The 11,714-nt window shown below is 50.7% G+C and overlaps 1 long non-coding RNA gene across 1 annotated transcript; it reads right to left on the bottom strand.

Moving 5' to 3' along the window:
* Positions 1-4,961: 4,961 nt before the first annotated feature.
* LOC114806162 lies at positions 4,962-6,760 on the bottom strand. The gene is made up of 3 exons (XR_005661252.1): positions 6,552-6,760; positions 5,930-6,039; positions 4,962-5,000 (listed from the first exon to the last, which is right to left on the bottom strand). It is a non-coding gene; the product is annotated as an uncharacterized LOC114806162 (long non-coding RNA).
* Between the last annotated feature and the right edge of the window lie 4,954 nt (positions 6,761-11,714).

The raw sequence follows: 11,714 nt of genomic DNA, 5'->3' as shown, positions 1-11,714 counted from the left end.
TTATTGAAGGCACATCTCCTCCAAGAGGTCTTCCCTGACTAAGCCCTCCTTTCCCTGTCTCCCTCTCCCTTCTCCTTTGCTTTGACTTGGTCCCTTTATTCATTCCACTTCCCAGCCCCAAAGCATTTATGTACATATCTGTAATTTTATTTATTTATTTATATTATTGTCTTTCTCCTCTAGACTGTAAGCTCATTGTGGGCTGGGAATGTGTTTGTGATATTTTTTATTGTACTCTCTAAAGTAGTTAGTACAGTGCTCTGCACACAGTAAGCATTCAATAAATAACTTTTGATTGACTGACTGACTGACAGGAGTGCCTGGAGCCAAGATGGGGAGGAGTGCCCAGAGACAGGACAGAAAAGAATGCCTGGAGCCATGGAGGAGAGCAGTGTTCAGAGGCATGATCCATGATCGGTGGTGGGGGGAGGGGCGGGGGGAGAGGGAGGTGGAGGGATGACTGGAGCCATGGTGGGGAGGACTGCCTGGAGCTGTGGGCAGCAGGGTCCAGTGGGTTTGGGAGCCTCCATTCATTCATTCATTCATGGAATTCAATCATATTTATTGAGCACTTAATGTGTGCAGAGTACTGTTCTAAGTGCTTGGGAAAGTACAATACAACAATGAACAGACACATTCCCTGCCACAAGCTTACAGTCTAGAGGGGGTGAGACAGGCATCAATGCAAATAAATAAATCCAGATATGTACAGAAGTGCTGTGTGGCTAGGAGAGGGGAAGAATAAAGGGAGCAAGTCAGGGTGACCCATAAGGGAGTTGGAGAAGAGGAAATGGAGGGTTTAGTCTGGGAAGACCTCTTAGAGGAGATGTGCCTTCAATCAGACTTAGAAGAGGGGGAGAATAATTGCCTGGCAGATTTGAGGAGGGAGAGTGTTCCAGACCAGAGACAGGACATTGCCTAAGGGTCAGCTTGAGGAGAGAGAGTGTTCCAGACCAGAGACAGGACATTGCCTAAGGGTCAGCTGTGAGACAGGAGAGATGGGGGCACAGTGGAAAGGTTAGCACTAGAGGAGTGAAGTGTGCAGGCTGGCTTGTAGAAGGAGAGAAGTGAGGTGAGGTAGGAAGGGGCAAGGTAGTGGAGTGTTTTAAAACCAATGATGAGGAGTTTTTGTTTGGTGCGGAGGCTGAAGGGTAACCACTGGAGTATTCTGAGTAGCAGGGTGATATGTCTTCAATGTTCTTATAGAAAAATGATGCAGGCAGCAGAGTGAAGTACAGACTGGAGTGGAGAGAGACAGAAGGCTGGGAGGTCAGCAAGGAGGCTGATGCAGTAATCCAGGAGGGATAGAATGAGTGACTGTATTAACGTGGTAGCAATTTGGATGGAGAAGAAAGGGTGTATTTTAGGCACCAGGGAGCCATCAGGGCCTGACCAGTCCCAAGAGAATGTGTGTGTAAAGGAGGTTCCCCTCAGGGGCTGCTGGAATCTGTCTGACAGTGGAGATGGGCCATGGGACATATGTGTATGTGTAGAAGGGTGGTCCTCGGCTGCTGGAGCCAACTTGACAGTGGAACCAGGCTCTGAGATGTGTGCGTATGAGAGAGAGAGAGAGAGAGAGAGAGAGAGTGTGTGTGTGTGTGAGAGAGAGAGAGAAAGAGCGGTCCTTCTGGGCCACTGGTGCTGGTCTAACAATGGAACCAGACCCTGAAACTGGCAGGGATGTGGATTGTTGCATTTCAGCATGGTCTACCCGGCACACCATGGATTAGTCTGTAATGGTGATGGTACAGGCCCTTGGGTGATCTGCAGGTGAGAGGCGACAGGAGGGGGAGGTGTGGGGCCACATTACTGGTGGAAGCACTCAGAGCCCCTGTCAGGGACTGCCAGCAGGGCACTCATCCCTAATTCAGAACAGAGAAGCAGCATGGCTTAGTGGATAGAGTATATATATGCATATATATGTACATAGCTTGTGTATATATCTATGATTCTATTTATCTATTGTGATGGTATTGTTGCCTGTCTACTTGTTTTGTTTTGTTCTGATCTGTGGTCTGTCTCCCCCTTCTAGATTTTGAACCCGTTGCTGAATAGGGATTGTCTCTATCTGTTGCCGAATGGTACTTTCCAAGCACTTGGTAGAGTGCTTAGTACAGTACAGTACAGAGCACACAATAAGTGCTCAATAAATACAATTGAATAAACGAATGAATAGAGCACAGGCCTGGGAGTCAGAAGGACCTAAGCTTTAATCACAACTCCACAGGGTGGCTTAGTGGAAAGAGCATGGGTTGGGAGTCAGAGGTCGTGGGTTCTAATCCTGGCTCTGCCACTCGTCACCTGTGTGACTCTGGGCAAGTCACTTCACTTTTCTGGGCCTCATCTGTAAAATGATTGAGAATGTGAGCCCTACATGGGACAACCTGATTACCTTATATCTTCTTCGGGGCTTAGAACAGTGCTTGGCATATAGTAAACACTTAACAAATACCATCATCATCATTGTTATTACTTATCTGCTTCTTGACCTTGGGCAAGTTGCTTCATTTCTCTTTGCCTCATTTACCACATCCGTTAAATAATAATGAATATACTGTGAGCCCTATGGGGGACAGGGTTTGTGTCCAGATTTCTTTGCCTATATTCATTCATTCATTCATTCAATTGTATTTACTCATTCATTAAATCGTACTTATTCATTCAGTTGTATTTATTGAGCGCTTACTGTGTGCAAAGCACTGTACTAAGCGCTTGGAATGTATAATTCGGCAACAGATAGAGACAATCCCTCCTCAATAATGAAGTCACTGAAGTGAGTCCCTTCCCCAGGAGCCTACGCTGCTGGCCTGGGGGCTGGTCACCCCCTCCCTGCCCCAGTCTTCTGCTCTCCCTGCCCCATCTGGGGGCCATAGCCCAAGGGCCCTGTGTCCCTCTCCTGATGACTGTTGGGCTGGACTCCATTAGGGAGGTTCTGGGGTGAGGAGGCCACTCACCCCCAAGCTCAGCAGCCTCCCAGGGAGCTGGGCTATGGGGTGTTAATCACCAATGGGTGACACTGGCCTGAGGCTGGCCAATCCCTGCAGAGTGTTGGGTCAGTGAGGTGGAGCTTAATGGTAGGGAGGCAAAGCTATAGGGCAGGGAGGTGGAGCAATACAGGAGGGAGGTGGAGCAATAGAGCAGGGAGGCGGACCTGGCCCAGGGGATGAGAGTCCAGAACCCAGAGCTCAGGCGGGGCTCACAGGACTGTGAGCAGCGTGGGCAGGAAGGTTGCACAGGGACATCAGCAGGCTCTCAGGGGGTGGGGACTCCTTCATTTGGGTCAGAGGGAGGGGTTTATTTCCTGATCTGGACTGAGCCTCTTATGTACAAATGCAGTTGTTCACAGGAAGCAGGACTGTGAAAGCTGACTGTGACTGGAGACCGCTGAGCTGGAGTCTCCCTGGTTCTGGGGAGTGAACACAAACATACATAGACACGGATGCACACAGGCACAGACACAGACACACACGAACACAGACACACACAAGCACAAGGACACAGACTCAGACACACATACATATACAAGGACAAAGACACAGACACACACGGAAATACACAGAAACAGACACACGCAGACACACATGGACACAAGCACAGGAACACATGAAAACAGAAACAGGTGTATACACAGGCAAAGGCACACACATAAATACAGAAACAAGTACAAACAGATTCACACACACACACACACACACACACACATACACAGAAACACAGACCCAGATGCACACAGAAAACCAGGGAGACCCAGACCCAGACAACCTCATCCAGTCTGAGAACCAGTGGTAGGGGCAGGAACACCAGCCGCTCCCGGAACACTTACAACTTGAGTTGAGTGCCAGAGCCAAGAGTGAGAGGGTGGTGGCAGCAGTCCGGGCAGCTCCAGTGAGGAGCCCCAGGAGCATCTTTCTGGGCAATCCTGGGAACTGTTGGGGACACTCGGGCCCTTTAGTGAGGACCAGGTCTCTGTCCTCAAAAGGGCTGGTCAGTCCGTGTCCTGGGGAGGTCAGACCCACTGTCCTCAAAGAGGGCAGGTTTGGGCTGACCGGGGGAGGAACAGTGGAGGTCATCGGCTGTGAGTTGACCCAGGGCAGGGGGAGAGGCTTCAGTCCATCTCCAGGATGCAGCCGTCTGCCCTGTCCCCATCTCTGTCCCTGCTGCTGCCCCTTCCCCTACTCCTACCCCAGGCCTTGCCTTTAACTCATTTCTGCCAGAGTTGTGTAGTCCTGCAAGAAAAAGACCCTGTACAATCCTAACCCCTCCCCCCCACCCCCACCCTCCCCCATCACCTTTCCCGACTTCGACTCCTGGCCCAAATCCTACCTCTGGCCTGGGATGCCCTCCCTCCTCACATCCGCCAAACTAGCTCACTTCCCCCCTTCAAAGCCCTACTGAAAGCTCACCTCCTCCAGGAAGCCTTCCCAGACTGAACCCCCTTTTTCCTCTGCTCCTCTTCCCTTCCCCATCGCCCCTACTCCCTCCCTCTGCTCTACCCTCTTCCCTGCTCCACAGAACGTGTATATGTATGTACATATTTATTATTCTATTTATTTTATTATTGATGTGTATATATCCATAATTCTATTTATCCATTTTGATGGTATTGATGCCTGATTACTTGTTTGTTTTGTTGTCTGTCTCGCCCCTTCTAGACTGTGAGCCCGTTGTTGGGTAGGGATTGTCTCTATTTGTTGACAAACTGTACTTTCCAAGTGCTTCGTACAGTGCCCCTCCCACAATAATCGCTCAATAAATAATTGGATGAATGAATGAATAACGACCCGCTGGCCCTGTTGTCTGGTTCCATCCCCGCTCTTCAAGCTCAAGCTCCCCTGGCTTGAGTCCGTGACGTTGGGTAGCTCCGACCACCAGCTCCCTTCTCGCAGATCCAGTTATGTCTATCAGTATCATTACACGATGCTGTTGACACGTTACCATGGCGAATCGTAGCACAGTGATGGTCTCTAGTTTCTGTTTTATTGATATTTTTCAGCGGCACCCTGTGGAGACAGAAGTCCAGGCACCATTATGTCAAACTCTGCTCGAATCCAGGCCAGAGGCAGATACCAGAGATGCAGACCAGGGGCAGAGACCTGAAATGTGGATCGGGGCAGAGATCAGAGATCCAGGCTGAGGAAGGTGGTACATGGTTTCGCCCCCACCCCACAACCTCCGCCTGGAGGGAAATGCCAGCCTGAGTAATAACAATGACATCTGCTAAGCCCTTACTATGTGCCAGGCACTGTACTTAGTGCTGGGGTAGATGCAATCAAATCTGGTTGGATGCAGTCTCTGCCCCAGGTGGGGCTCAAATTCTCAATCCCCATTTTACAGATGAGGTAACTGAGGCACAGAGAAGTGAAGTGGCTTGCCCAAGGTCACACAGTAGACAAGAGGAGGAACCGGGCTCAGAACCCAGGACCCTCTGACTCTCAGGCTTGTGCTCTATCACTACGCCATGCTGTTTCTCAAGACCAACGACCCATATGGTCATTCCCCTGCCTGACAGGGCCCATACTGAGCCAGTGGTAGCTGGGATGCCTGGTCTAGCCGAGGACCGGAGGAGCTTTCCTGGGTGCGCCACTGGGAATGTGGAGTTTGGTGGGGAGGGGTTACGGCTGTCTGAAAGCCTCTCCCCTACACTGAGGGAAAGGAGACTTCCCCTGCCCCCTGACCCTTGGACCCCTCCCAGCCTGGAGATTCAGGCAGGTGAACATGAACCTGGATCAGAACTGTGGGGATGGGAGTTGGAGCACTCATTTCCCTAACCCACTGTTCCCTACTCTGTCCCCCCAAACCAGGGCCACCAGAGGCCACGTCCAGAGACTCAGCCCATCGTCCACCACCCTGGGCTGGGCTGGAGCCATGGGGGCCCTGAGGTCACCTCTGCTCAGGGGTCCCGCCACTGGATAAGGGGAAGGGAACCTACCTGCTCTCTATCAGAGGCTCGCCATTGATCCATTGCCACTGGTCTTGGATTTTGTTGAGACCGATGTAGTAATAACATCCCGATGGTCTTAATCTGCTCTGGAGAAATTCCTGCCAGAGGGTTGGGCAGGGATGGGGGCAAATTAATGGAGGAGACTCCCACCACCTCTCTGTCCACAGACATGACCCAGCACTGGCAAGTGGGGGAAAGGAATGTTGCATCTCCCTGAGAAATTCCATGGAGAAGAAGGAGCTGAGATACTGGAGGGGGAGGTAGGGGTGGGGGTGAAGTAGTTGGGGGAGGGTTGAGAGTCGGAGAAGGAGCTGGAGACCTTTGTGGATCTTGGAGTTACTTGGAGAAAGGGGGAGGCTGCGCTCCTGGACCCTTCCTGCAGGCACAGGGGCTGTCAAGTAACTGAAGAATCATGGGGTCCATGTTAGGGGTCCAGGGCCCCTCTAGCTTGCAAGGACAGAGGGCGTTACCAGCTCCCTTTGCCCTGGACATGGAGCACAGGGATGGAGAGGGAGGGATGAAGGCCTGCAGGCAGGGACAGTCCCAGTGCATCTGTGGCTCCGGGGGTGTCGGGGGAGGGGTGCCCGGAGCCCCTCTATCTCGGCCTCACCAGCTCCTGTCTGCTGTCGATGGTCACAAGGTCAGCCCCGTTGCAGGAACATTCCCGTTGGCTGCAGTTCCAGGTCCCATGTTTCTCCCGGTCACAGTCTGAACATTCTTTGCATTTGGGTTGTTTGCCACCACAGTTTTGTGAGGTCTCACAGATGAGGTAGCAGCTTCCCCCAAAGGCCTCCCAGCCTTCTGAGCTGCAGTTCAAGGACGTAGCTGGGAAAGAGACCAGTGGGTGGGAGTGAGGCCAAAGAGGCCGACACAACCTCTGCCCAGTTCTCCGACGTGGGACTTCTGGCCCAGTCCCTGATCCGCCATCCCAGCAGAAGGCCCCGGGCCCTGGCTGAGCCTCTTGGGGTCACAGAATCCCCCTTTATAGCCCCACATGGTGAGATTCGACTGCCTTCAGCGACTGATGGGCAGAGCTCAGACTCGGGGCCCTCAGCTCTAGGGTGGGGGGGGCAAAGGGGAAGAACAGGGGAGAAGGGAACTCTGACCATTCCAAAGGTGATTGTGTCCTGGGTAATCGGGGGTTTTGAGGGAGAGTAGTGATGGGGATCAGAGCAGGGGAGGGGTTGGACTCTGTCCACTCCATGGGCCCCTGTGTCCCGGGGAATCAGAGTTCAATGGGGAGGGTTAGGGTGCTGGGGGTGGGGATGGATTTGGGATGTGGATATGAGATGTTCATCCCCTTGATTCTATTTATTGCTATTGTTCTTGTCTGTCCATCTCCCCCGATTAGACTGTAAGCCCGTCAAAGGGCAGGGACTGTCTCTATCTGTTATTGATTTGTACATTCTAAGCGCTGAGTATAGTGCTCTGCACAAAGTAAGTTCTCAAAAAATGCTATTGGATGAATGTCCCAGAGTCCTCACTGCAACCCAGCTGTAACCATGCCTGCGGGGGTCCCGGTGCCAGTGAAGAGACACTGCTAAGGGTGAGGTTCTTTCCCCAGATGAGGCCCTTTGGCTTCACTGCCTGACAGCCCAGGGGAGCGAGGGTGTCACAGTCATGAGTGTTGGCATCTGAAGCATTGCTCCAGGTGAGGCCTCAGCCCATCTGATCCTGGGGGAGTGGAATAGGGGTCTGGGATAGGGGCTGGGGATCCTGCAAGACCTTACCTCAGAATTTAAAACTGCCATGAAGTCCAGTACAAAATACTAGATTGACCGGGGAGAAGGATGGGAAGCGGCTGATGGCCAGTCTCCTCCCACCAGAGGACATGGCACAACACGCAGCAAAAATGACCCAGTTAGCAAGGTAGTCCAGGGTCCACAGAAGTGGTGACATCGATCAGCTCTTGGGGGGCAGTTGGGTAAAAGCCAATCAGCCACAAGCAAGTGAAGGGGGTGGGGGCAGGTAGGGGGAAGGTGCAAGAAAAGTCCTGGAGGCACAAGGCCACACTGCCCTGGCTGGAGTGAATGGTCACTTGATCATTGGCTGGACAAAGACAGAGAGAAAGAGAGAGAAAGAGAAAGAGGGAGGACCCTCCCGAGAACACCTGGGGAGTGGACTGAATTCAGCACCTGGATAGGGAGTATGGGGATTTCTGAATTCAGTATAATACTAAGGATTTCACAGAGGGTGGGGAGATTAGGTTCAGCTCGATCTAATAAATATTTTGGCCTCTACTTTATAAAAGCAGGTTCATTGTCACTGTGGGCCCTGCTCAGAGGTGGGAGAGGAGCTGACACTGGGAGTGGGGGGGCAGGGGGCTGAACAAAGGATGGTGGGAGGGACAGGTACAGAGAGTGTCCTTGGACTGGCCGGATCTGGCCTGCTAAAGAAGAAGGGTAGAAAGAGAAATGGTCCGTGGTCAGCGTTGGCAGGGGAATAGATGTGTTGGAATATTTTAAGCCCTGATTTGAGTCATTGTTCATTGTATCTGAGGACAGAGAGAGGCAGGGGAAAAGCTAATATGCAATATTCTTTCTAATGATTTGAGTTGTTATTCACTGTATCTTAAGACACAGAGGGGCAGGAGAATAGCTGGGTTGGAATATTCTTGGCCCTGATTTGAATCATTGTTCATTGTATCTGTGGACACAAAGGGGCAGGGGAAAGGGTGTCCAGGCAATAGAGTACCCTCCAACCCCACTCCACACCCTGGGACCCTGGTCAACTTTCCCCTCCTGACGAATGAAGTGGTGGCGTGCAGATCGGGGAGAGAGAAGAAGAAAGAAACTCAAGAAAGACTTCCTTTCCTTGCCTTGCCTTGCCTTGCCTTGCCTTGCCTTGTCTTCCTTTCCTATTTACTGAGCCCTTATTGTGTGCAGAGCACTGATCTAAGCACTTGGGAAATTATAATACAACAATAAACAGGCACATTACCTGCCCATAACAAGCTTAGAGTGGGGGATCCATGCATCAATACAAATAAATAAAATTACAGATATGTACGTAAGTTCTGTGTACATGGGAGTGGGGAAGAGCAAAGGGAGGAGGACAGGGCAGCACGGAAGGGAGCGGGAGATGAGGAAAAGTGGGGCTTAGTCTGGGAAGGCCTCTTGGAGGAGATCCCTGCCTACAGTGAACTTACAGTCTAGAGGGGGAGATAGACATTAATACAAATTAATTACAGATATGTACATAAGTTCTGTGGGGCTGGGATGCAGAGAAAAATAAAGGAAGCAAGTCAGGGCGATGTAGAAGGGAGTGGTAGAAGAGGAAACAGGGGCTTAGTTGGGGTAGGCCTCTTGGAGGAGATGTACTTTCAATAAGGCTTAGAAATTGCGAGGGGGAGAGGATGTAATTGTCTGTCAGATTTGAGGAAGGAGGGCGTTCCAGGCCAGAGGGAGGACATGGGCAAGGGGTCCGTGTCAAAATAGAGGAGATCGAGGTACGGTGAGAAGGTTAACATTACAGGAGTGAAGTGTGCGGGCTGGGTTGTAGTAGGAGACAAAAACTCCTCACCATTGGCGCTTAAGCAATCCTTCACCTTGCCCCTATCTACCTCTCCTCGCTTCTCTCCTTCTATAACCCAGCCCACATACTTTGCTCCTCTAGTGCTAACCTTCTCACTATGCCCCGATCTCACCTGTCTTGCCACCGACGCCTGACCCACGTCCTACCTCTGGCCTGGAATGCCCTCCCTCAAATCTGACAATTACTCTCCTCTCATTTCAAAGGCATTTTGAAGGCACATCTTCTCCAAGAGGCTTTCCCAGACTAAGGCCCCAGTTTTCCTCATCTTCCACTCCCTTCTCCTTTGCCCTGACTTACTCCCTTTATTCTTCCTCCCGATCCCAGCCGCACAGCACATCTGTATATATTATAATAATAATAATGTTGGTATTTGTTAAGTGTTTACTATGTGCCAAGCACTGTTCTAAGCAATGGAGTAGATACAAGGTAATCAGGTTGTCCCAGGTGGGGCTCACAGTCTTAATCCCCATTTTATGAATGAGATAACTGAGGCACAGAGAAGTTAAGTGACTTGCCTAAAGTCACACAGCTGATAAGTGGCAGAGCCCACGTCCTCTGACTCCCAATCCAATCTTTCCACTGAGCCATGCTGCTTGTCAGCATGATTGTATAAAGATAAGTGAGTGTATTAATGTAATAGCAGTTTGGATGGAGAGGGAAAGGAGGATTTTAGTGATGCTGTGAAGGTGGTACTGACAAGATTTATTGATGGATGGAATATGAGAGTTGAATGAGAGAGAGGAATCAAGAATAATGCCAAGGTTACAGGCTTGAAAGGCAGGAAGGATGGTGGTGCCATCCACAGTGATAGGAAAGTCAGAGCGGGGACAGGGTTTGGGTGGGAAGATAACAGCTCACACCTGGACCGTTGTCCACAACCATGGACAGACTCCCCTCTCCTGAGTGTGGTCCAATCAATCAAACAATGGTAGTCAGTCTGATAACCTTGTATCTACCCCAGTCCTTAGCATGTAACAAGTACTTAAGCAGAGTGGCTCAGTGGAAAGAGACCGGGCTTGGGAGTCAGAGGTCATGGGTTCGAATCCCAGCTCGGCCACTTGTCAGCTGTGTGACTGTGGGCAAGTCACTTCACTTCTCTGTGCCTCAGTTACCTCATCTGTAAAATGGGGGTTAACTGTGATCCTCATGTGGGACAAACTGATTACCCTGTATCCACCCCAGCGCTTAGAACAGTGCTCTGCACACAGTAAGTGCTTAACAAATGCCAACATTATTAAACACTGCCATAATCAATCGATGGCATTTAGGACTAACAGTGTGCAGAGAAAAGAACTGTTCTAAGCACAAGGGACACTAATTAGTGTTTATTGAATGCTTATTCTGGGTAGAGGAATGGACTAAGCACTTGAGAGGGGACAATACAGTTAGTAGGCATACACCTGTCTTAAAATATCTTCGAGTCTATTTAAGGAGAAAGTCACTAGGGTAAATCACAGGTAGCAGGGTATGCCTAATGTGGGCACAGTTGCAGCAGGAGGGTGAGAGTGCACATGTACGTGGGTGAGGCAGAGGGGCTGAAGAGGAAATTGGGGAGAGGAGGTGGGAGAATATAACCTGGGGAAGGTCTGTCTTTCCCTAGAAATGGAAGTCACAGAAAAGAAGCAGCATGGCCTAGTAGATAGAGCACAGGTCTGGGAGTCAGAAGGAACTGGGTTCTAATCGTTGCTCTGCCACATGTCTGCTGTGTGACCTTGGGCAAGTCACTTCATTCATTCATTCATTCAATAGTATTAATTGAGCGCTTACTATGTGCAGAGCACTGTACTAAGCGCTTGGAGTGTACAAATTGGTAACAGATAGAGACAGTCCCTGCCCTTTGACGGGCTTACAGTCTAATCGGGGGAGACAGACAGACAAGAACAATGGCAATAAATAGAATCAAGGGGAACAACACCTCATTAAAACAATAGCTAATAAATAGAATCAAGGTGATGTACATCTCATTAACAAAATAAATAGGGTAATGAAGATATATACAGTTGAGAGGGAGAAGAGGAGCCCATGCAGTCCCGGCTCTAGAGGAAAGGCCATGTGTCTGCCCTAGGGAGCCCACAGAAGAGGAATACAGGAGGCTGGGGTGGTGCTCGGAGACTGTTAGCCCGTGGGGGTCTCCCTATACCATGGGGGCCCTGCCTGCAACCCTGAGAGGGACACTGGGCAGGCATATTGGAGACACGGTCATGGTGTGATTGCGGAATGGGAGCAGATTGCGCTGACT

The sequence above is a fragment of the Ornithorhynchus anatinus genome, chromosome 2 (genome assembly GCF_004115215.2).
Source record: "Ornithorhynchus anatinus isolate Pmale09 chromosome 2, mOrnAna1.pri.v4, whole genome shotgun sequence".
Lineage (NCBI taxonomy): Eukaryota > Metazoa > Chordata > Mammalia > Monotremata > Ornithorhynchidae > Ornithorhynchus > Ornithorhynchus anatinus.
The sequence above is the reverse complement of the archived record's forward strand: the minus strand, read 5'-3'. Positions and strand labels throughout refer to the sequence as shown.